This window comes from Harpia harpyja, chromosome 8 (assembly GCF_026419915.1).
Source record: "Harpia harpyja isolate bHarHar1 chromosome 8, bHarHar1 primary haplotype, whole genome shotgun sequence".
Taxonomy (NCBI): Eukaryota; Metazoa; Chordata; class Aves; order Accipitriformes; family Accipitridae; genus Harpia; species Harpia harpyja.
The window spans coordinates 51,546,653-51,572,284 of record NC_068947.1 but is presented as its reverse complement, the minus strand read 5'-3'; the positions used below and the strand labels follow the sequence as shown (position 1 = coordinate 51,572,284).

At 42.0% G+C, this 25,632-nt stretch overlaps 1 protein-coding gene across 1 annotated transcript in view; it reads right to left on the bottom strand.

The window, feature by feature from the left end:
- CASR (calcium sensing receptor) overlaps nucleotides 1-24,755 on the bottom strand; it is a 78,057-nt gene extending 53,302 nt beyond the window's left edge. The window contains exon 1 of the mRNA XM_052795041.1: nucleotides 24,524-24,755. The gene's annotated coding sequence lies outside the window, so the exon portion shown is untranslated. The remainder of the gene's footprint in view (nucleotides 1-24,523) is intronic.
- Nucleotides 24,756-25,632: the final 877 nt, after the last annotated feature.

The following is a 25,632-nucleotide window of genomic DNA, read 5'->3' as shown; positions in this document are numbered from 1 at the left end:
CCAAGCAAGCCTTTTCTCCTACATCCAATGCAGAAACTTTACCAGCAAGTGTCACCCAACTGAATTGCTCTTAATTCCTAATTTGCAGGATTAATAGCTTTTCTGGGGCTGGCCTTAGAAGATACAGAAGTGTTAATGGGTGCTGTGTTCACAGCCCACAGAAGTATAATCTACCACTGCTCTACAGAACAACCCTGCATAGGTAACTGGGAAGTTTCTCCATCTTTCCCAGCTCCTAGTCTATCTTCTTCCTCTCTCAGAAGAAACTTCTCAGGGGTTGACAAGAAGGCTCAATCCCCCTAGCACAGTCCTCCTCTCTTGCTAGGCATGCCCATAAAATAATATCGTTGTGTTATGCTCTTTGCATCAGGGCATTTTTTTAAGATGCAGTTCTCTACAAGGAAATGAAAAGAGGCTTCAGCTCAATTCTCAAATACCGATAAATGCCAATCCAAGAACATAATTTATGAAACTGCGCTGCTCTGGTCTGTCTTGGAAAGAATAAGAAGGAACTATCCTTGTAATCAACTCCTGGATGCTCTATACCCTACATTTGTCTTTTATTTTTGCCCCTCTTCCTCCTGTTTAGAAAATAATAGGGTAGAAGGATGGGTCACCAGGATCAGGCCATTTTAAACTGTTTTCTTTCTGTGCTACATCGTGAGGCAGAGAAGAATGGGGAGTAGTGAGGGAGATGACAAAGTAGTCGGTTGTTTGTAAGTAGTTAAAATTACACAATTTAGTGCAGTGTTATTCAAAAGAGATGTCACACTTTCTGACTGGCCAGCCTAAGATCTGCTGGTTAGCAAGCTGAAAGGTCAGGGAACATGAAATAACAGAGTAAGAACACTAGAATAAGGAAAAGCATAATTATCTTTCTGTATTTCTCTGAGTTAATCAACCAGCTTTTGATCATTCTTTTACAAAACAGCAGGAGCAAATAAGCTCAGAGCATGTAAATAAACATGAGAAGAAGAATCTGGTTTGTATCAGCAAAATTCATCTTTCCAAAACCTTCTGTGATGCATCGGTATTAGGTGCAAGCCACTAGAAGTCAAACTGTCTGTGAAGTGCAGCTTTAAATAAACTAGGATAACAGATTTCTGATAACAACTTGGTATGGTTTTGTTGAAAGCGATGTTCTCCCAGAGCTGGCGTGGGGAAGGATCCTCGACATGATACTGGCTTCTTTCTCCTGCCTGGCTGGGCAGCCTTATGCCAATCAGTTTCTTTGTTTGGGGCTTGGCTTCCCAACTTGTAATACTGGCCAGAAATCATTTCAGAAATGTATTGCACATATGCTTCATCCATGTCATCAGATGTTAAACTGAATATCAGCTGAATCAAGGCTGATTCAGGCTTTTCTCTAAGCAAAAAGTAAAATAAAATACAGATTCGAGAGTTGAACGTATTTTCCAATTCAACTTTGTCAAATTGCTACAAGGGAAAAACATATTTTGCTTAGTTATTTCCTTTAATTTTACTTGATTTTTTTTTTAAACCTCTGCGTCTGAAACAAAACACTTTATTTGATCCCATTTTTTCCCTGCAGAATCCTCAGTGAACCAAACAATAAGGACAACTGTAATTCTGAGCCAATTTCAACATAAATCCAATTCAGAAAAAACACTTAAGTATGTGCTCAACTTTAGTGAGACTTGACTTTAATGAAATTTAGTAGATTGTAAAAGCTTAGCATGTACTTCAGTGGTTTGCTGAATCAGAGACTAAAGTAGCCCCTGGCTGGCTGTTCCATTCTCATTTATACTATTATTAAAAACAAATAAACACTTTCTTTGTGTTGGATGGTTTATTTTTACATTAACTCAGATGATTTATTAATAAATCCTTATGGATTTTTTGTGGGTTTTTTTTTCTACACTTTCTCTTACATTTCTAGTTCTCTACTGTCCCAGGATGTCCTTTTTTCCCTATTTTTCCATTGCTTGTTTTCTCTTTATGATTTTATGAACAGAATAATTATTGTTCCTTCTCCAGCTTTCTTCTCTCTCCTCTTTCATGCTAATACCAAACCCCTCTTTCCTATTTTTGTATTTCTTTTGCCTGTATAGTATGTGTAACCTCTTCCTGTTAAAGAAGGCAGGAGTGAATAGGGTCCCCAGAAAAGGAAAATGGGTTCAATGTAAAGGGAGTCTCGGTAAGCTCATCAGAAATGTTGGACTCTAGCAAGGATAGAAGTTCTGCCGAACCCATAAAATCACTAATCATAGACCAGTGGAAGGCAGAGAAGAAAATCAAGAGTAGAAATGCAGGCGTGAGGGAAGGTAACTGGCACGGACAGGTACATGTCCCACTCTAGTCCTACGGTAAGAGAAGGCAGGTTTTGCTGACTCTTCCTTGCAGAGCTGGCTTGTGCTAGCATGTCTCGTGGCAGACGCAGCACAGGGTGGAATACAATACTGTACACTATACACTGACCCCTGAATAGGAACAGTGACCCTCATCTGCCTATGCAATGCACTGGAAAATCAATGTGATATGCAAGGACTTGTTTATCAGTTATGATTATTTATATTATTCACCTAAGAAATACTGGCTGGGCCTGCGGGGCTGCACTTCCCTGCTAAAGATGTCAGTAAAATGATACCACAGACCCATGACATACAGCCAGTACTGGCAAGTAGCAATACCAAAGCAGCAACATGCAAGCACCCAGCGTAGCTCTCCCCTATTGCTCCACCTGCCCTCTTCAGGGATGCACCATATTATTTACAGGTTTGTACGAAGCAAACTTTCCATGATAATTTGTAAAAGATGGGGAGGACAAATGTAAACATTTTTTCAATAATCCCCTGTAGATTCTTTGCAGGATTCATCTCGAACCCTACAGATGCATGTTTTCTGCCCCATAATGTATGAGGATGACAGAAATTGCCATCCAGCTTCAAATCAGTGGTCCATTTGGTGTAAGAGCCTGCCTCTAGCAGTACCCAATGATACCTGTTTCAAAAATATTGTGCTAGACAATTACAGCATTAGTGTCTTACAAAGAACATTTCTAGCTCCACTAGTTAGCAGTTGGTTAACGTCCTAAGCAAACAGTTTTGTGAAAAACAGCCCTACTTTTGCAAAAGTCAGCCCTAGAATAAAATAATCAACACCTTAACTTTTTTGAAGCTCCTTTCTCTCCACAACTGAGACATACACATTCCTGTGAACAAAATACATATCTGTGAGTGATATTCCCCTATTACAAATTCCCTGTCACTCTCCTCAGTTGATACAGTCACCTAAGATACCCCAATCTCACCTGTGATTTTTTTATTGCACCACTATTGGAGGTCATCAGGAGCTCCAAAGAGTCATCAAAATAGATCTTGAGCCTTCACCTTAGCTTTTTCCTGCAAATTCTGGCAGTTTAGCTCAAACTGCTGTGAAGATACGATTAACCAAATTGGCTAGATTTGGCACTGAAGCAGATTAGGAGCACAGTTCTTGCTGGGGAGATTGCCCAGGTGAAGAGCATGCTGGTGTAAGAATAACACCTCAAGTTGCTGCAGCTAGATCCAGAAGAACATGTCCAATAATGGACATGTGTGGGCTTCTTTTGACTACATTTATCTCAACAGATCTATTATCACACTTATAAACCAGAAAAAGGCTAGGAATTGTATTTTTGTCACTTCCAGATTTCTTTAGCTGGTGAATTCAGTATTGCATCTGATTCTACTACCATATTCTGCAAGAAGTTTCATATGATTTAGCTGGTAAATAAGATATTGCTCAGTGTGAGTAAAGACAGCAGAACTGAGGTGAAGGTAGGGACAAGGAAAGCTATTCAGCTTCTAAAATAATCTGTATTCAGAGCAAAGAACTTAATTCATTCTTTTCAATGTATAAAAACAAAATTCATAAAAGTGCACGTGTTAATTTTCTTTCGGCACACAAAACCTTATGTGTTTAAAACAGTATATGACAGAAAATTATCATCCTTTCTGGCAGAGCTCCTCTCTGAAATAAAGCAGGAGATCCCAGGCTTGTCTTTGATGAGTCTAGTTGCTAGGCTTTGTATTCTTTGTCTTTCTAAATGGAGCCTTTTTGTCCCCTTGTGTTAGACACTTACGACATGTTTTTTTCCAGTTCATAATTTAAGAATGCTTGGTGAGGGCTACCAGAACTTCAGGGCAGTACAGATGACCCCCTCCTCTGCATCATTTCTATATCCAGCACGAAGAGTTCCCAGCAGCTTGGGAATAGAACCAAATACAGGGTTTGTGTCATGGAAAGAGTTGAAGAGCACCCTGCTTTATTGCACAAGCTGGCACAGTATGAATGACTTGAAGGGCCTCAGCTGGAAAGGGAGCCTGGCCACTGGAGGACCAGTTGTCCCCCAGCAGAGCAGGATCACCCAGGAGCACTGCAGACTTAGGGGCAGGCTGCGGCAGGGAGGGAGCTCTTGACCAGCGAGGAAAAAACTAATTATCAGAACCACTGGAAGATACATGAAGACCTTCATGGTCTTCACGGCCCCTTTTGCCATGCTGTCCAAAAATCAGAAGGCACTGCGGCCACCCACTTCCTTCATGAATCCCTAAGAAACACAGCCAAGTTAATAGACCGCAATCTGGCAACCCCTCGTTAACACAGTTCTTTCTTAAACAATATTTTTTAATTGACACTCCCCCCCCCCCTTTCTGAAGGTGATCTTTCTGGAACAGAAAAACACTGGGGGTCACACTCCGGTGAGCCCCAGCCACCTCACCTGCCTGCCAACTTTGCAGCTATACGCGCTTCATCTCCGGGACGACGGTGTGACTTTTGGAGGCTCCATGCCTCATTTAGCCCTGGTAATGGCCTAATTGGGTTGGAAAAATGCAGGAGCAGGAGCGTGATAAAAAACCAGCTCTGCTGTGCTTATTTAAGCAAGTGGAAAAAGAAAAGAAAAGAATAGAAAGGGAAAAAAACCCCTGAAACCCACATTTTCTACCTTGACTAGATATTTATGTGTCTATCTTTGTTTATAATGGGGCGTTACGCTGACGGGTTGTGTTGCTGTCAGGATTAACGTGGCGAATGAATGCCAGGAGAGGGCCAGACTTGGATGTGTGTTTCACTTCCAGTAACGTTTTCCACGGGAGTCAGCCCCCCATCCACAGGGCTTCACTCCATCCCCGCATGGCAGACTTAATGGGTCCTTTCGTTATCTACATGGGAAGGGAAAGGCGAGTGGGAGGAAAGTCAAGTGGGAGGAAAGGCGAGTGACAAGAGTCCCTATTCCAGGCACAGGAATGCAAGGAGCTCGTGCCATTAACCAAGTGTTCATTCACCATTTCTTAGCCCTACTTTCCCCTCTCCTGGGAGGAATTTTGCTCCCTACCAAAGGAAAACCATCCTGCCCTCTTTTGAGCTACTCCTGCAATTTTTCCTGGCAGCCTATAAACCCCCCAATGAAGGAAATGCTACCTCCACCCTTGGGAAATCTCAGGAAAAGAACAGGAGGGAAGCAAGACTGACCATTTTTAAGTTTCAAAAGGTGAGGAGCCTCTTCATTCAGGGATCTCTTCTTCAGCAACGACACGAGTGCAAGACCAGGGGATGAACTAGATTCCCCTTCACCAAAAGATAAACCCAAAGTGTACTTCATAGTGGAAAGGACAGACTTCCCTTCTGATGGTCCTTTTTTTCATGTGCTTTCATCATCCCCAACAAGGCCCTAGGTATTTAACTGACTTTTTTTCTCCGTTTTCTATCTGAGGGGGAGCCCTATATTATCACAGAGTGGAGCCTCCTTAAGCTGGAGCCAAGACTGCTCATACAGCATTGAAGTTACAGAAGTGAGCATGAAAGCTATACTTGCCACTGTGTAAAGGACAACCTATATTCATCTTAGCTCTCTGCCTTGGGGACTGGTACAAAATATACTATCCTGTGCTTTGTTCAGTCTAGTACTAAAACACCCAAGAATAGATATTTGGCTGATAAAACTTCCAGGGGACCCTGCTATAAATCAGAACACGTCTTCATTGGTGACATTTTAAAAATCTGATTCGGTTTTGATGCTCTTATTTGCAGTACAGCCCTACAAACATTTCCACTAGCACAGCAGCAGGGGCAGCAAACAACGTGGAGCAAGCATGAGCAGCCAGTGGGAGGAAAAAAAAACCCGAGGATTTTCAGGCAACCCCTCATGCTTCCTTTGGGAATCTCACTGGAATTGTTCCTAATGACTTTTTACTCACATTTCCTGCCCGCTTCTTATTACAATTTCCTTGCTAACTTGAAATAAACTGTGTCATGGGGGATGTGCTCTAGCGAAGAGTATGTGTTGTACCTGTCAAGTGGCCAGTAACAAAACAATGGTTAAGTTTCCCAGGACTCTAGTGGTAACGTAAAAGTTTCCCTGTGGAAGCTCAAACAGCTCAGCCACAGACTTGTTTCTGATGGACTATAAGTTTTAAGTGCTTGCCTTGAACTGGCAATTGCCTAAGTATCAATGCTGGTGATGCAGTTATAATTACAATATGCAAGCAGAATGTGGCATCAACCAGTATGGGAGGACTGGTTCCACAGTGTAAGCTTGGAGCTTTAAACAGGACAAACTTTGACAGTTTAGAACAGTCATCAGTCTGACTGACTTGTAGTGTAAAATCAAATGAGAAATGTAAAATAAAGTGTTAAGCCTATCCAATCACAGGCCAAAAATGCAATTCTAAGCACAAAAATATTTATACTAAACCAGAAGCTATCTGGGATAAAAGATCGCAATAAAACATACTACAAATCACTTATTTGTAGCATGGAAGAAAGGGGAAAGTAAAAGTTAATAACAATTTCTAAGATACAATATGCAGGGAACTTAAGAGGGAAGATAATAAAATCAAGGAAGTACTGATAGTTAATAGAGGTAGAGAAGCAAAACCAATATTTTTGTGAATATTAGTGTGCTTGAGATTGGCCATGAGCCCATTGCTAAATGCAGGTGATAAAACTGTAAATGACAATCCAAAAAAGGCGGAAATATCCAATAAACATTTTGTCCTTTGCACATTGTTTTGTCCTTGGAACGAAGCTAGAGAATGTATCATCCCATATTATGTCAGCACAACAAAATTCACTGTAGGTAATAAAAGGAGATGTGAGATGAGATCTGCTAAAATTAAATGTTTTCAAATCAACAGGCCTGGAGTCTTACATAAACTCAATGAGGAGTTCTCCGAACCACTAGTGTTGATACTGAACAACTCATGGAAAAATGGGAAAATTCCAAAGGATCAGAGAACTGCAAGTGTATCTAGGTATTAAATAACTACTAAAGAAGGAAGGCCCAGGAAATTATAGGCACTGTACCCCAGTATCAATTTGGATACAGTAATGAAATGAGTTAAGTCAGCATTCTTTCTAAAAATCAATGAGGATAAAATACAACTAATGTGAACCATCTTGTCAAAAAAACCCACTGTTCTTTTCATGAGAAGCTGACTTGATAAAGGCAACTGTATAGACTACAACATGGACTTCTCCAAGGCATATGACCGTACAAATTTTAAAATTGCAATTAATAGAGAGATTAAAAACTACTTTATGGCTAGAGCTCAAAGGTTTTGTTAAAGGGATGGTATCAATGAGTGGAGTCATTTCTAAAGGCATCATTCAGAGATCAATCTCATCCTGAACCTATTCAATATTTTTTAATCAGTCCTCTAGATAGTAAAATGAAACTGTGTTTGTTAAAAACTGAGAAGAACACAAAAGCTAGCAGTGAAGAAGACAGTTTTAATGTATAAATGATCACTAATGTTGGAATACACAAAACTACAACTCTCCCCTGGGGACCAGTGGTTTTCTGTGTTGGGCTCAACATACTCATCTTTCTGGTAGCTTTGCATTGAGATGAACTCTATAACAAAATCTCATGTTTCAAGGCTTCTGTTGACAGCCTGCAGGAGGGAGATGACCATTCTTTTTTCTGAGGCCCAATTTACCCGCACGGTCTAGGATGCTCGAGGGAAGACAGAGCTTCACTGATTGGCAGCAGCTAGACTGGGACCCTAGAAAAGTTGCATCAGTGTCCTGCTAGGACACAAAGGATCTTTTTTTTTTCTGAAGTGCATGTGTTGGTCTATCTTGCTCACACGCTGAGGGTCAAATTTAAAGTCAGATATGGAATTAGGAAGGAATTTTCCATCCCACGAAGACTGGCGAGAATCCCAAGTGCAGCTAACTCACTGTTTTCTCTTCTTAGCTCCCTAGACTTGCACAGGGAGATGCAAATAACAAACTTAAACCCAGAGATTTGATAGATTTACAGGATCTTAAAAAAATAAGACATATTTCTTCAGGGGATGCAATCACTGCATGACTTGAAGAGGCTTGTTTCTTCTGAGTAAATGTGGGGCAAAAGACATGCATACTATTTGGGTAAAGGAAGAGGCTATATCTGAAGTTGTGTGTCTCATGACAGTTTTAATGCAAGCTCCTCGGGGCATAACAAAAGCCAACATGTGTATAGAGTGTGCTACAGATGTGTCACTGTCATAAAATGAGAACGATGTGACACTGAATTCTGCTGCAGATTATCTAAACTTTGGTTGTTGAGGAATTAACTCTCTTAGCAGAGCTGTCATGTTTCAGCTGTCTAGGCAGTCCTCTTACAGTATCTAAAAAAAAGACCAGAAAACCAGCTAAAAAAGTAGCCACTAGTTGTAACTGTTGTAACTACTTCTGGTGTTGACATACCAACTTACTGACAAGGGAAGTGTTTCCTATAGTGTCAGCACAGTAAAAGTTGAAGTCTAGGTCACATGTATACTTGTCTCAAGCATAAACAAAAAACCCTGATAAGTTCCAGATCCAGAGTCCTTTTCCTGTGGGTGCTACTGTAGTGAAGCAGAACAAGCCTGGCTTGATGTTCAGATAGCAGGCTAAACCTGCAGCGTTAGCAATGGTGTGATACTTTGTTTTGACTTACAAACTGAATAGAGCAAAGACAAAGCCTTGAAAGGAGAATAAATATAGACGAGCAAGAGGTCATTTCATTGATAGCTCCCTTTTATGAGAGCTACCCACATTTACAAGGGGAAGTGCAAAGACTGCACCTGAAAACTTGTTCTCAAACCCTTCTGAGACTTCTCACTAAAGTGATGTCCTATTTCCTCCTTTTTTTGACTGTACAGATTCAATACTCCAAATGCATCCTTGCTAAGCCCAAGTCTGCCAGATCTGTAGCCAGCTAAAAGAGCTAATGTGATACAAAGTGAAATGGAATACTCTTAAAATTAATCTATCAGTGGAAAAAATGGTCATATTATCTCCCTTCCCACTATTGGGAAGACAGACCTAAGGTGTACCACAGGAATGCGCTTGAGCAAATCTGCATTTCTGTAAACTAGAAAATTCTATGAAAATACCAGACAGGCAGTGAAAAAAGTACCACTACAACAGTCAAGGCAACAAACATTTAGAAAGTGACTGGGAGCAGCAAATTTTAATCAAATTGTTCGAGCCATTTTTTTTTGTTTTGTTTTACTTGATTATGTCGATAACATTGTTAAAGAGCCTTGCTAAGGACTCAGCACAATCACCTTTTCAAATTATAAAATGTCAAGACAGACTGCTCCTAAACCTTCAGAAGACAGCATATTCTTCTCTCTTGCTATTTGCAAAGCTGAAGGAAACCATTTCAAACAAAACAAAGCACCCCCCTCTTGGTCCTTCTGCAAGGAATCAAGGAGAGCACAAAACTAACATTAGCATTTGTAACCTCTTTCTGAGCTCAACCCATTAGCAACAAAAACATCGCTAAGAAAACAGTAGTAGGAGGTACTCTAGTAAACAACTACATCAGTTAGATTTCAAGTGCTCACTGTATATGCCTTATTTCTTGCCAGCTTCATTTCTTCCTCAGGCATTTACTTCTTGTGCAATGTTGAATGCAGCAAAAGAAATCTCTGCTTCCCTAGCCAGTAAATAGATAACAATTAACTTTGACCTATTCTGTGGAGGATGGAGGGTGTTGACAATGAATCAGTGTTCCTCAGCAAAATAAAAGAGCAGAATATTATTATATGTAAAATTATGATAATGATACTGCATGCTCCTCTCATAGCTTCTCTCCAAGGATCCAAGACTTCCTAACAAACATTAAATTAAGCCTTGCCACCACACTCTTGGAAGACAAATGGTTCTTCACTACAATTTGCAAGTGGGAGAATATAATGAACAGATAATGCTAATACACCTAATTTAAAAAAATGCTTTCATGATTTTATTTGTAAATGTTTATTTCATTTCCCTGAAGTGAAATTGGGAAAAGTATACTGTTCTGTGCCAGCCTCTCTCCACCCCTTCAGCTCTTTGAAGCCTTAAAGCATTGAGTCTGTAAATTCAATTTCTGTGTCTGGAGGCTCAGCACTAATAGCTCTGTCTGGAACATCAGTATCAAGGGACAGTAAGTGTCTTCAGAGTTTAGAGGAAGCCAGCAACGGGCTTTCTGGAGAGAAAGAAAAAATTTATATTATTTATTTTAGAGAAAGATTAGTAAGAGGGGAATATTATAAAAGCATGTTATTTTGATTATCAGCATCCCAGTAAGAGCACCAAAATTTATGTACAGACACCGAAAAAAAAAGATCCACACCTCTATATAACTTGCCTGGATTCTCTCTCCAGCAGAAATCATCGCTGGTCATTTCAGAACAAGATAAACTGAGCTGGGATAATTAACCTTCCACCTCAGGTCCCACCTTCAACTCCAACAGTTATCAGTTGTTTAAGCTCTGAGGTAAAAGCACTTCATATTTCTACCAACAAGTGTCATCACTAGCCATGAATATTCTTACTGTTATGACTATTCATCATTATGTTTTTAAAAAATCATTTTTGCAAGCCTGCTGTATTCTTGGGCCAGTAAATTTTCTCTGTTGCTTAAATTTTCCATTGACTGACATACATATCCAGGGTGTTTTTAAAAACCCATACTGATTTTCCATCTATCCTGACTGAAGGATGGAGTTGCGTTAAGTGTCCCCAAACATATTATTGTGCACACGTTCAGACTATCAGGAAGAGACAATGCTCAAACTGTATGTAGGAGACAAAAAATGAAGAACGCTCTGCTGAAATCCAGAAACCCAACTTCAACTGTTCCTTTTCTTTTTTCAAAGGTGAGCCATTTTTAACTCAGTTGTCCTTACCCTGTGTGTTTGTCATATCTTCTATCAAGAACTATGAATCAGACACCATCATTGTTCTTATTTATATATCTGGGTGATTAATATTTCTGAATTTATAAACATATGTTTATATTCAGGTATTTAATGTATTTATGTATTTAGAATCACATAAACCCAGCAGTGTGTCTTTGTCTGTCTGTCAATCTGCTGTTCCTGGCTTTGGCCTTGCTAGTAAAACTGTCAGCTATGCTGTGTCTTCTGGGATCTAGCCATGTTGAATGAAGTTTGCATCATGTCAGCCCAGTAAAAATAAGCAAAGTAGTCTTTACCTGCAGCTTTAAAACAATACAGTTTTTAGGGAAAAACCTGATGTCTCATTTGCAAGGACACGGGTTCCAAACCTGTATGGTTACATGGGTCCATCACCTTAAGAAGTTCAGGCCTTGAGACAGGCATCTGTTTAAGCATCATTTACTGTTAATACATTTGACGCATGTTGAAATGGATCAATCATTGTAGTTAGTTCAGCTTTCCCTAAGCCAGAGTGTCTTATACAGACCTATAAATATACATATAAACCTATAACTATAGCCCTATTTCTGATATACATCCAGCAAAACACATTGCTGAATAAAGATGGTTACAATGATTGATAACAATAGGAAATGAAGAATTTAACAACTGAAAGTAAGAATTGGAGATTCAGTGAGAGAGAACATATTGGACTACAGTTTAATCAAAGATATACTAATAGATTATGACACACCACAGTCACTTGCCATTTCAATGGGCACTCCGGACTCTGGTCCTCAGTCTTGGGAACTGAAGTCCAGAAAGAGCTAGGTGATTAGGGACATTGGAAAAGCCCAATATGCTACTAATTGAAAGTTTAGGTATGATTAAGTCTAAAAATCTGACTCTTGAGAACCTAAGTGGTGCTGAAAAGCAGCAGCAGTTTGGCTTACACCTGTCCAAGAAGTATTTGTTTACCATGTAGGTGTCATTCAGAGTTTCAAAACCACACGTCAGCCACCCTTATAATGAAGATATGTCAAAAAAAGTTCCCCCATGTAGTGAATGCTGTCAGAACTTAAGATATTTTTTCCATTCCACATCAGAAGAACTACAAGACCTTTCCCTGTTTTAAGCCAGAAATGTCAGAAACATTGCTCAGGAACACCAATGCCATTGGCGAGGTGGGTGCTTGTCTGCAACACACAACTTCTGGAGTCCAACCAGGTCTACTTGGCCCTGATCTGGCTGAAAGACTAGAACTGAGCCATCCTACATACCAGGGGAGCCACCTGCACATTAGCTTATGGTCATTCAGTTATGAAATGGGTCTTCCTCTTTTTGACCCCAAACTGTATTGTGTATTTGAAAAAAACCTTGCCCAATACAACTTCTATATGCTTCCGTGATTTGATTTACATAATTTCACTTTCTCTGACAAATCCTACCCTCCTTTCTCCTTCAGACCAGTATCACCCAAAATATTCTCAGCCTCCCTTTTCCCTATTCACACAGAACTGCAAGAACCTGCTGTTTTGTTTGTGAGCACACCCACAGACCCTGGCAGACTGCTCAGACCACCGGCTCAGGTCTCAGAAGCTGGGCTTTGAACTGAGGCTAAAGAACACATCTCTCACCTGCAGAGCATGAACTTGCAAACATGCTCTGCCACTGGTCTGACCACACAGCAAGAGGATTGAATCAAACTTACCAATGTGGGGAAGGTGTGACAATAGGAAATTTAGGGGCAGTGTGAGAAAAATGTGCAGTACCAGAAGCCAGGAGGTGGATTAAAAGAGGACACAGCTTTGAACAAATGTTTAAACTCTATTCTAATTTGTGAGTGCAGAAGAGCTGTTCAGACAAATAACATATGAGAAAGTTTCTTTCTCTTGCTATCATGTGACCTTAAAAGGATCCAATAGTTGCATACGTGCTTTCTAATTTCTAAACTAACAATAATTTAAGACTATGGAACAGCGAACAATACATGAACTGCAAAGGAAATTAATTCCTGATACAAACTTCCTAACTTTACGCAAACGTGTGTAAAGTTAATTAAAATTTTGGAACCCACTATCAATTTGACCTGTATTCAATTCATAATTATCTGATTATTTATGCATGATTAAATCATCCTGTAAACAGGGAGCAGGAGCTTTTCCTCAAATCACAGCTGAACCTGAATGATTATTTCACTACTTTGTTTAAATGAGCTGAAATAACTTCAGTCATGGCAGCACGTGAACTGGAACTGAGCTGAAGAATTAACTAGCTCACCTCCACAACATGAGCTCAAATTTGTACTGCCCTATTCATCCATTTTTTCATTTTTCATCTCAGTATAGTATGAATGAGAATGACCTTTTGATTTTTCAACTAGCTGAGATTTGCATTATCATGCGATCTTTATTTACACAGTCATACAGTATTCCTAGAATAATATCATGTCAGGCAGCTGCTGTTGTAATTTTATATGTATCAACGTAGAGTCTTGGAACATGCAGAATATTTCTGAAGAAACACTCCAAGCAGATAGTGTAAGAAGGATAGTTCATTTAGCAATCCGCAGAGGAACCACAAGATCCTTTCTGTTTCTTCAGGCATTTAGGAGAAATGAAGATATAGTGAGTAAGAGTTGGGATAAGGTTTGCTATTTGATATACTTATGGATTTTGTTCAGGATGAGGACATCTGTATATTTTTATATGTAATTATTACTCTAAACCTTTTAAGTTGCACTGTAAACATGCACTGTGTTAAACAGATGTCAGGACTGCAGTGGGCTTTACAAACTAAATAAGCAGTGGAAGAGGGATTTACTTTTTGCCTCTAAGATTTACACAATCCATGCAGATAAGGATTTTATGACTTTATTAATAAAAAATAAAGGTAGCAGAAAGCAATGAATCTAGGCATCTGTTACAGCCCATAGCTTAAACATTTGACTGAGAGGGGACTATGTGCTGCAACAAACAATTACATGTAAGTAAATGTTCCTGTACAAGTCATGCCCAGGTTCTCCAAGCTGTTCTTGGCATCAGACCAGAGGAGGTGAAACAAAAATAGCTTTATGCCATCTTTGCAGTTGCCCAAATGCAGTAACAAACAGGGAGGCCAGCCCCAGCCCTGCGTGCCACCGTGTAGCTACAGGACCGCTTTGTGTATCACCCACTTGCCTGTGGTTCTAACAGGGGTTTTGATAACTGAGGACCACTGGGAGAAGGTGAACTTTAATTCCCACAGGTATTTTCCCCAGGTACAGGAAATGTTAAGGGAGCTGGCAGGTACTGAGGAAATAGGTGTCTGAATTTTAGAAACATCTCAATTTCAAATCTGTACTCCATGAACTTTTTGGATGGAACAATACCATAAAGTTAACATGGGATCACTTAGATTTAAACTGGACAAAGTATATAGTCAAAGCAGAGAGATCCCATAGGTCTCTGTGTTCATCTTCCATTTCTATCAGTCCACAGTACTGAAAGGAAAAGATTAGAGCCATGAGTTATCTAACCCCACTGCAAGCTGTACTAGTGAAACTGTGTTCCCTTAATTGAGAGGTATAGATCTCATAATCCCTTTCCCCAACAGGATGTGAACTCTTGCTCACCCGAAATACCTCATTTCGGAGGAAATGTGCATTGTTAGGTACACACCAGCACTGCTGCGTTACCTGCTTAACTAAGAATTATGACTTCTTTTTCCTTCCTAGTTATTGTTCCTGTACTGTTCCCTAAATAATTTTCATAGTTGCTTTGCTTCTGAAGAAGGTGGCATAATATTAGTGTAAGCATCACAGAGATATGTTAGCTGGGAACTACAGGCTGAACTCAGAGACAAAGTATTAAAAGCAAAAAAAAAAAAAGAAATTTAAAAGCGCAAATCCCAGTGAGAAAGAAAATAATTTAGGCTTTTAAGTGTTTTATATGCTCATCAAAAATGCCCCCTTTTCATCTCTGGGTCTGGAAATCTGATCATTTTAAAACTTGAATGCAAGTTGCCATTTAAACCCATATTTAGATCAATAACGTGAAGTATAATACGAATGTAAGTACCCAAGAATAGAAATCTGAACCTGAAAATTGTAGTTGTGTATTTTTTCTACTTTGATAATCCTTGATACAAAATGGGAACCCATTATGCTGTAATTAGACATTTTTAAAAGCTCTTTTAGATCTTTGGATGAAAGACAGTGTCTGGATGCCAAGCTGTTGTCAACTGTTTTTTCTGTCTGGAATTGTATGTTCAAATCCTGGTTCAATCAAGTCAATCTTTCTTATTTCTGAGACAGCTATTTCAATGTGCTCTGATTTACTGCAAGCAGAGCTTTCAGACAAGGCCATATAACATAGGGCTGTTTCAAAAATTGCCTATAAAAACAAAATCTTAATATTCCACGTGTTGCATGTATATTCTTTATAATTTACAAGATGTTATTGTTTTTAATGGCCATCCCTCCAAACTTACCTGCCAGTCTGCAAATTGCTAACAGCAACGGAAAGTCATCAGAACAAACTGCGTCCTCAGTGTCACCTACCCTCTTCTGTATCCCCCAGTTTGTTGGCACAACTGTCAACAATTCTCAATTACAAGTCAGTAATTCTCTAGATAGTGCACACAAAGAGAGAGGATACAAATCGTTGCGTCATCTCCGCCAGTTTTGCAGTGTTAATAGAAACCACAGTGCCCAAGATTTGTTTCAGTCTTTAGTAACTGTAGCTATCACCTTGAAAAATATGGCAACAGACGTATTGAATGAGAAAATGAGACTACTACAAATCACCTCCCAGAATAAGATTTCACTTTAAAAACTGCAAATACTAACAATATCATGGCACTGCTTACAGGAAAGATATTTCAGCAAAACTATAAAACTTTCAGAAAAAAGAAGCAATTTCAGAATAAGTTATTTAAATTATTTTGATATAGGGGCATTAAAATAGTCTGTTCCTCAGTAATAATCTTTGTCGATAGTTTCTTCTTGCAGGATGTCGTTGGGATCTTTACTGTCATTTGCCAGGCACTGTCACCAACCTAAATGTTCTTAAAAAATACCATCAAATGCAGCTATTACCAGCAATAGTCCCCACCTAGAATCATGGAAATTAAGTGCTATGCCTCAGTGTTGTTAACAGGCAATAAGTCTATTTCTGCAAATAACGTGTTGCTGTACAAAGCAAGGAATAGTTTATTAGGGGAGAAAGGAACCAAGCATTATATAGGAAAAGCATGTCATCCTCATACAAATAACAAATGGGGAGCACTCAGCCTCGCAGTCCCTTGGTTCACCTTGTTGAACCTGTTCACTCCCACAGCCATGCAAGCGACAATGTTCTTCCCACATTTGACTTAGGCAAGTCTGTAAGAGAGCCGACAGTGCCAGTGCCGTGCCTGCCTCAACTCCCAGGCCACCATTGCCTCTCGTCAGGCCGCCACATCTGCTCCAGACCCTCTCGTTACTGCTGGTTTCAGTGCTACCACTGCAGCACCTCTCATCGTATTGTGCTGCCAGCTACCTCGTCTGGCACTGATGATAGAACATCAGACACGTCCTACTTCAGCTACAGCAATTCCAGTTTGACAAGTACTGAAAAATGGCTAGATCCAGGCCCCTACCCTAGTACCTTCAGCTCTATCACTGCACACAGAAGCCCAACAACAAGGAGAACCACTGCACTTCTCTCCATATTGTTGACCTATGACATCGACCAGTACGTATGGATATTTCTGGTTGTAGTGAACTCCTTCCCATTAAGAGTGCCTTGTGTCCAATTTTTGTTGCTCTTCCTTCATAAAATACTTCATTGCCCCAACTGAAAACTGAAATAGACTCTATGAAAGCAATGAAAATAACTACAGCAAAACAACTCCCAAAAACTTAATCTGCTTCATTCTGGTTATTTCCAATACAAGGCGACAGATCCTGCTGTTGTGAGATTCCAGCCACAGTTACCAATGCATCCATGGTCAGAGCACAAACTCAGCAAGAATCTACCTATGACTTTGGGGATCAGGGATCATGTTTTCATTTGAAAACATTTTTCATTTTCAGTTTTCATTTGAACCTCAGTTTTCAATTAAAACTACACACTTCTAGCTTTCATGGCTGTGAACCAAAACTCCGATGCTTAAGTAGAGTGAAACAAATGCAGCAAATGCTGCAGACACTTCAGAAGAGGAAGGGATTCCAGTTATTAATACTGAGGAACTAAAGCTCAGGTCTTCAAAGGTTCTTGAGATATTCATCACCCACTTTAGGCACAGAGATTTTTCCACCCTCAAAAGTGTCATCCAGCTGCTGCTTAAGCCTGGCGGATTGAGATCTCATCCTTGCAAGCCAGCACATTAACACTGTGCTTCCTGCACCACTTCATAGAGAGACACCGCTCAAAGCTCTCAACTGAAAGCTCCCAGGCAGCATATTCAAAATAGGTGCTCTGATCTAACTGTGGAGAAGGGAGGGTAAAGCCTTCTCCTTAAGATTAAGCAGAGCTTTCTGACTGACGGTTGCTTTCAAAGGCTTAGGTATGCAAATGTCCATGAAAATGGACATAACACGTCAGAGACCATTAACTGTGCAAATGCTCTTTCCTGAGAAATGGAAGTAACAGTAGTTGTACCTTAGCTAGCTGCTACAATTAGTCAACCTAAGACTATCCTGGGAACTAAAAGAAGCATAATCTGCTATCGGTATGTTTGTTAAAGACAGAAGTCTAAATCATATCATGAATTCATGCTTACACATTCATATATACATTCACACACCACTGTTGATAATAATGTTTGTATCCTCATTACAATGCTTTAGACAAGGGTATCGTATGGAGTAATGTATTTGAAGGACATTGTGGCGCAACAGGTGGAAGCTTACTTCTGTTGTTTAGAAACCAGACTTTTATACCCAGTTTGTCATTCACTAACTGGATCCAGCCCCTTCAATCTCTAATACATAAAACAGGAGAATTACAGTTGCCTCCCTAAGGTAAGATAAGGACTGTAGGCAGGTTCCCTGAAATAATAAATACAGGCAGCAGAAGATTTAGGATTACAGCTCAGTTTATAAATCTGTGCATTTTCCCTAGACTGAAGGCCACTGAATGGAGGAAACTCATCAGCAAGGTTTGACATTTTATCATTTGTGCAAGAATATGACAGTCTTGCAAAATATATGGCTATGCAGAAGACATAAAATATCTGTGGGACTTAAATGTGGCATAGATTAGTTGTCCTTTGAGCAGACTGTTGTCTTTCCAATACAAAGTCTCCTGGAAGGAAGAGATACCTCCACAATTCAAAATACTTTCGAAACACTTGTGTAGTAAGAATGGCATCTGAACAGCTGCAACACTGCATGGTGTAGAGTGTACTGCTTGGTGTAGACTGGGTACAGCTTAGTCAAATTCCTCCTCAAAGGCTAAATGTAAAACATGTTATAAAATGTAAACGAAGAGAGAGATCTGAAAACTGGATTGCTGTTGCAGGGCTTGGACAGCTGGCTTACTCAGGGTTAGTCAGAAGTTCCTAATGAGTACCAATTATGATATGTTCAAAATATTTAAAACCACATACAGCTAAACAGGTTGTCTTGAAAGCAGCTACCATAGCAGACTGAGTGCGGTACATGTGGACCCATTCAGTCGTGGCTTCCTACAACGGGGTTTCAAGTGGTGCCAAAGAACTGAGCAGAAACGTGCATTGCGTGTGGCAAAGACATCAACGAGGTGAAAGAAGATGTGAATAATGAGGCATTCCCTGCCACAAGCACCAATTATTGAGGCACTAGACATTTAAACCTGCCTATACCGTGCCTCACCAGGATATCGGAGACAACTGCACCAGTCTGGCAGATGTGATGCAGGACTTGTGAAAGATCCTTGCCCTTCTGAGGCCCAGCAGCTGCAGGCTAGGTGTCATACTGCTGTGCACCTGAAATGGTACTCAGTATTTTAAAGGTACCTGAACCTTTCTGGGAAGAGGGAAGGCTGCCAACAAAACCGTCTGCAAGCTGTAGATCAGCTCAGGCTTCTCAAAGAAGAATTTAAGTAGAAGACTGGATGAACAACCCATCTGCTACCACAGTCCCTAATCTGTAAATTCACTGATGAACCCCATCACCAGCAGACCTCAACTCCCCTTTTTGCCTTGCCTCTGTGGAGAGTTTTGTGCAATGGACCATGTGAGAACAGCCGTGAGTGGATGCTCCTGAAGAGCTCCTGAGTTTGCTGAATGCTTTGACACTAACAGCCAGTATAAGAGACACAGATCTGTTGCACAGCCACTGAACAGTCAGGCTGCTCCCACGCCCATCCTCTCCTGATGCTTCCAGTTGGCACTAGAGGAGCCAGGAGTAATGGGGCTGGAGGAAACCTCCCCATAATATTACATTCCTCCAGCAGCTCGTCTTCAGTGGTGCTCCTTTAGCACAGGCAGTTCTCACAAGCGAATGCTTAATTAATGCTGCTAGGCCAGTGGTGAGCCAGAGGGTAGAAAAACAGGAATAGGGAATGAATGTCCCCTTTTCAAGAAGATTAAGATTACAAGGTAAAAAGAAAGCACAGAGAACAGAAAGCAGAAAATACAGGTTAGATGGTACTTCTTGGAGAAAAGGACTACGTCTCTTAAGCTCTGCCTTGAGGAGATGATGACAGGAAATGGAAAGACGAAATGTCTTTCATCTCCTTAACGTAATCTGCCTGAGACAACTTCAGCACTTTCTGGCAGGGACTAGCTCTCTTTTCTGTTGCAGAGCATGCTGTAGACCACTATTCCAGTTTATGAGATGTCCTCCTAAGCGGAGCAAAGTAATGGTAACTGTAACAGGTCAGCAGCCCTGTTGCTTGCAAAACCCAGCAGACTGCTCTGAGCAGTGTCGTGGTCCTGGAAGGACTTGCTGACTGAAGGCAGAAAGCAGGCAGAGCTTCTTGCAGCAGGAATGATTTACAGTGAGACTTTAATGTTAGATTTTGCTTTGGGTTGCTCCTAAATGTTCTGTTTCTCATAAGATGTATGTAAAGAAACCCAAAGCCCCTAGTTTCTCAGTGTTTTAATTCAAGATATCAAGTGTCCAAGTATAGCAGCAGCACAACAAGCAAACAGGAGCATCAGATGTCAAACTCTTTCAAGTTAAAGTGAGCTGTCTGTAGGTGACTAGACCTATATGTTGATTATCCATGACAAACTCCTGAAAAAATCCTGAAATCAACCATCTTAAGTTCTATGAGTTCTTGTGTATTTGGTTTGCTCAGAAAGGTTGGTGCATCTGTTATCTACCTTTTAAAGCTCACATATTTCTATTTTCAAGTAGTAGGTTTAATTAGCAAAATTTACTAAACTGATCCCATAATTTAAGAAAGTGTTGTAGAGAATTTATTGTTGCTCATTAGAGGTCACTTAACGTGTTCCTAACTTATTAAGCTGAAATAACTGTTTCTAGATGCTGAATACTGATAAAGTCTCAAAAATAGTGTATTTGTGTAAACTATTACACAAATCAAGTGTATTAAGGAATTTCTGTAGACAGTGGCACAGACACTGTTAATTTTTTTAAATAGATGCCAACAGTTTAGCTGCAGTGAATGGAGTATTCTGATAATTTACCTACTATTTTGGTTGTAAGATGTCTGCTAACAGACTGATTTTTACCATTCATTTCAGGACCATGAGTGTACCTTTCTGGTTGACTCACGGCTATGTATTCATTTTTTGAGAGGACTGAATTCCATTTCATGACTGTCCACGGCTGCATCATAAATTCAAGACTACACACTCCCCTCTCTCCAGTGATCTCCCACAGATGCCAAAAGGAAGCTTGTACAGAGATCAAAGGAAGAATTTGGGCTCTGTGTAGTAAAATAAAACTTTCAGTTGTTATTTTTTACATCACATTCAGAACTGCTTACTGGAAAATGTTCCCTTTGCTAGGATTACTGCCACCCTTGCTCCTGTCTCTTTTTCCTTCCCCATCCTTCTTTCTTTTCTCTGTCTTCTTTTTCTTTGTATGTGTCATCACAAATTCCCATTCCCTGTGCAATGTGTTGGAATGGTCACTCTTAGCATGCAAAGTGCCACCATTAACCATGAGTACTTGCACTCGGACAAGTCCTGAGGAGCAATGGCTCGAATCTACCTCCAGACTTCGGACACAGCACAATGGCCCTCGCTTTCTGCACAAAAGAATATTGCATATCTGTATTTTCAATGTCACAGCTGTGTTTAACACCCCCCTGCCATTTTTTGAGAAGCAAAAAATCAGAACCCAAGCACTTACTAACTGCCATACCCCTATCAGACAGTCACCCAGGTGTTCAGTCATCAGAGACTTACCCAGGTGTTCAGTATCTTGTATTCAGCACCAAGTAGTCTCTATCCCAGTACCAGGCACTGTAGGCAGAGACAGGTTAATATGCCAGCCCCAAGTGCCCCAAACTAACTATTAATAAATAGAAATTATCAAGTTCAGTAGCATGAAGTTTCCCCTCCAACTCCAAAATGCATTTAGATCAGTAAAGTTAGTTTCAGGTACAGGGGATCTAGTTATAAGGTCCACCTGAAGGCTGCAGAACGGAGGAGTGGTTGCCTGACCCTATGCACCACAACAGTCAGTTGAAGCCTCCTGAAAATGGCAGGAAAAAGGATCAGAAACTTCCGAACCCCTCTGCTTTGCCTGTTCCCATATGGTAACCATACCTTACAACAATACAGAGCTTTTTGCATGGAAATTCCAGTGTGCTTTAGAAACCCCTGTTTCTAAACAAGACATTTCTAACAAGACCCTGTGAGGCACGGTTCTTATTTCCACTTTTGAAACAGGAAAACTGAAAGGAAGTGGTTTGCCTGAGGTCAGTGTCCAAGCCCAGAACAGGCTCTGGAATCATCTTTACAATTAAGACACTAGATCGCGTGGCCTTCACTAGCATTTCAAGTACACATGAAGAGATTACAATCTCTTATATTTTGTGAGCTGAGCAGTTCATCTGTCCTAACTTTCTCAGCTGAACAAAAAATGTGCTTATACAGAATTAGCCCTGATACATCAGCAGAGAAGATTTTGGTACTAAAGCTACCACCTCAGTCTACTTGAGTGTCAATAATGTTCTTAAAATTGTTGGCACAAATTAGTGCAGGTAAAGCATTCTGCACTCTCGCAGTTAATAAGTGACTGAGAAAGTCTATCAACTTATGCAGAAGAGGTTGTTTGCAACCAACAGCAGATGCAACAGTTTGCGGCCAGCATGCAGATGGAATGGGAGCAGACTGAAAAGCTCCCGCTGTCTCACTTGACATTTTTGCTTATATTTCGGAAGACAATTCTAACAAGCTCATCAAATATCAAGAAAGTACTGAGGTTTGAGAATGGTGCAAAGGGCGTCAGACTGACAGACCTGGGATCTGAATTCTTTCACTGAGCCATAAAGTTTAACACAGGAGGTAACTGTACAACCTTCTCTGTCATTATCGCTCTATTGCTACTTGGAGAATGATGTCAAAATTTTGCCTGCATGCCACCCACTCCATCACTAGCGTCTTTGAGAGGTTACGGGTAGGACAGTCTGGTGTCAAATACTGTGATGAGATTTGACACACACTTGGGTGTAGAGTTGGGATCACCCTAATAATTCTATAGATGACCCCAAACACCAGCCATGTCATGTCCTACAATAAAATAAATTACTTTGAGATGCTCTGTATGCCTTCTCATCACCAACCTGCCATAATCAATCTGCTTTAAAACTACCTACTCTTCAACAACTTCATTAACTTAGATTAATTAAATGTAAGCTAGTTATTGAAAGTGTTTCATCTGAACAGCCATCAGATCCCTTCACCACCGCTCAGTAAACCTCAGCAAAAATATTCCTAATAATCATCCTACTAATTTTTTCCACTCTCAGAACTAGAAGAGATGTATGGATCCAGACTTCACAACACTGGGATCAATGACCAGACCCCAGTGAATGCACAGGGAACAGAACCGCATCCTGTCCCTGGGGCTGGAATTTGCATTTCTCACTGCAAGGAGAGCTTAGTCTGCAGCATGGTGGGGTGAGAAGGGTAGGACGGTAAGTGAAGAGAGTCCACAGTTGCCCAGCCCCAGCCTAAATCAAGAACAGGAGTTAAGGGCTCTAATTTCCACAATTAGCATAAATACTTTCAGGGACACTACACTGCCTGAGAAATAGCCTTAGCAACGCCTCACTAATACTCCTCTGACCTTGCCCCTCCCAGCACATCCTCTTTGCATTTACACCAGGTGGTGAAACTCGAGTAGGAGGCAAAAAAGTCTTGACTGTGATAGAGACACTACTCAAAAGGGGAAATCAGGAAAAGCCTGCAAAGCCAGTCTCCCCGCACATATGACCGAACAGGAGCACTGCACTGGACATGCAGTAGGTCTACTGGCCCATTACCTCCCCTGCTCCTCTGAGTTCAGCCTGGGGTATCCATAGGGTTAATTGTAGTTTGCACCTGGACTGCACTGAAAGGCACACAGAGATGGCTTTGGGGGGCAGAGGCTGTTAGTGAGCAGGAGGGCCATGCATAATGGACAACTCTTTTCAAGCAGGAAAAACATCAGTAAAAAGGGAAACGCGTCAAAAAATTAAACAGATGAAAGTAATTCTGAGGATCTTATCCTGTATCCACAGAAGTCAAAATGAGTATTTTAAGGACAGACACCTTAGTTTTTAGAATCTCTCTTCAGACATATGGTGAAATTTGAGTAGTGTTAGGGGCTCCCAAACCTCCTAATTGTGTTACAAATCCGTTTGCGCGACACTGCTATTAGCCGTTTTCTGTCAGGACCACTTGAGGTGATTTTTTTTCCCAGCGCGTGTGATTTCAGTAAAACAACCTGTTGCTCTTTCAAGTTTTGTTATGAATTACTGTTCTTCCCGTCAATGTTATTTCTAGGCAACTTCAGCCAGAGAAAACACCTCTGAGCTCCACGGAAATTGCTCCTTTTGCCTGATCCTACATGTAGCAGCAGCCACCCTGCCCAAGATTTGGGGAGAGGAGGCGGAGGGGTCCCTCCGTGGAATTACGTCTGCATCCGGCACGGCCGGCCGGGCTCAGCCTGAAATGTCCCCGGCTCCCCGTCGCCCTCGGCTTCCCCCTCCGCCCCTCGCCGGGGGCTCTGCTCCTCCGGGTCCCTGCACCCCCAAAGCCGGACCCCGGCGCTGCACCGCGCGGGTTCTCCCCCGTCCCGCCTCTGCAAACCCCGCGGGCTGCGCCCCGTCCCTTCCCCGTGCTCCTCACAGCCCCCCAGCGCGGGCGGGCTGGCCCCCCGGGCGGGAGCACTTGCCGGCTCCCGACTCCCGGCTCCCGGCCCCGCTCCCCGGCGCGCACCCACCTGCCCCGCGGGCCCGCGCCCCGCTCACCTCGTCCCGCCGCCGGGGCTGCTCCTGCCGCCACCAGCTCCCGCCCTTACTCCGGCACTGGGCAGGGCAGCGGCAGCGGCAGCAGCATCCCCCGCCGGCCCCCCAGCTGCCGCGGCGGCACTTGCAGCCTCACGGGAACCGGCGGCGAGGGGGAGGAGGGGGTGGGAAAGAGAGAGAACCCCCTGGCCGGGGGCCCCGTCCCAGCCCTCCCCGCCGCCTCCGGCACCCGGACCCGCTCCCACGGGCCACGCTAAGGCGGGGGGGGGGGGCGGCGACCTCCCCGCGCTGCGCCCCACAGGTAACGGCGGCCAGCGCCCCGCCGCTCCCGGGCACGGCGTCCCCGGCCGGGGCATGGCTCGTACCCGGCTCCCCCCGCCAAGGAGGTGCCGGCAAGTCGGATACCTCTTCGTGAAGCTTCCTGCAGCTGGGCTACGCTGCGCTGAGCGACGGGTCGGTTCCCCCGCGCGGTAACCGGGCTGCGGCCGCGGTGCAGAGCGCTGCTGCTGCTGCCGCGCTCTTGGGGTTCCCGGTGTAGCGGGACTCGACAGGTTGGCACCCGGGTTCCTCAGCCTGCAGCAGGACACTACTGTGGGGGGAAAAAAAAAAAAAAAAAGCATCGCTCGCTCCCGTTTCTTTTCAAGACTGGGGTCTTCTTCCAGGTCAGACCGAAAAAGGCTGTTTTATGCTGTTCCCTGGGACCCGAGCCCCGTGCGGTGAAGGTACCAGGAGCAGAAAATCCTCAGCTCGCTCTGTACAGTTAAACCGTTGTGAGGTTGTGCGGATAGGTGCAGCTCCAGATTTGCTATACTCACCAGTTTATTTGGGTCTTAAGGATTGAAATGCAGAGAACAAAATGTTTTCGTTGTTATTTGCTAGCACTTAAACGATTACGCTGCTTTTCATGTCCAAGGACCTGTCAACGTTGGTTGAGAGCAACACTGTCCTTTGTCATCACTATACAGTTTATATCTGAAATCTCTTAACCTGATAAAATGCTTTTTTTTCTAGGAAAAGTAGCACGTAGCCCTAACTACAGCCCAACCCTAGTGGTCTGGACCTGTCCTGAGAGTCCAGTTTTCCTTTTCCCAAATAATAACGACAAAAATGCT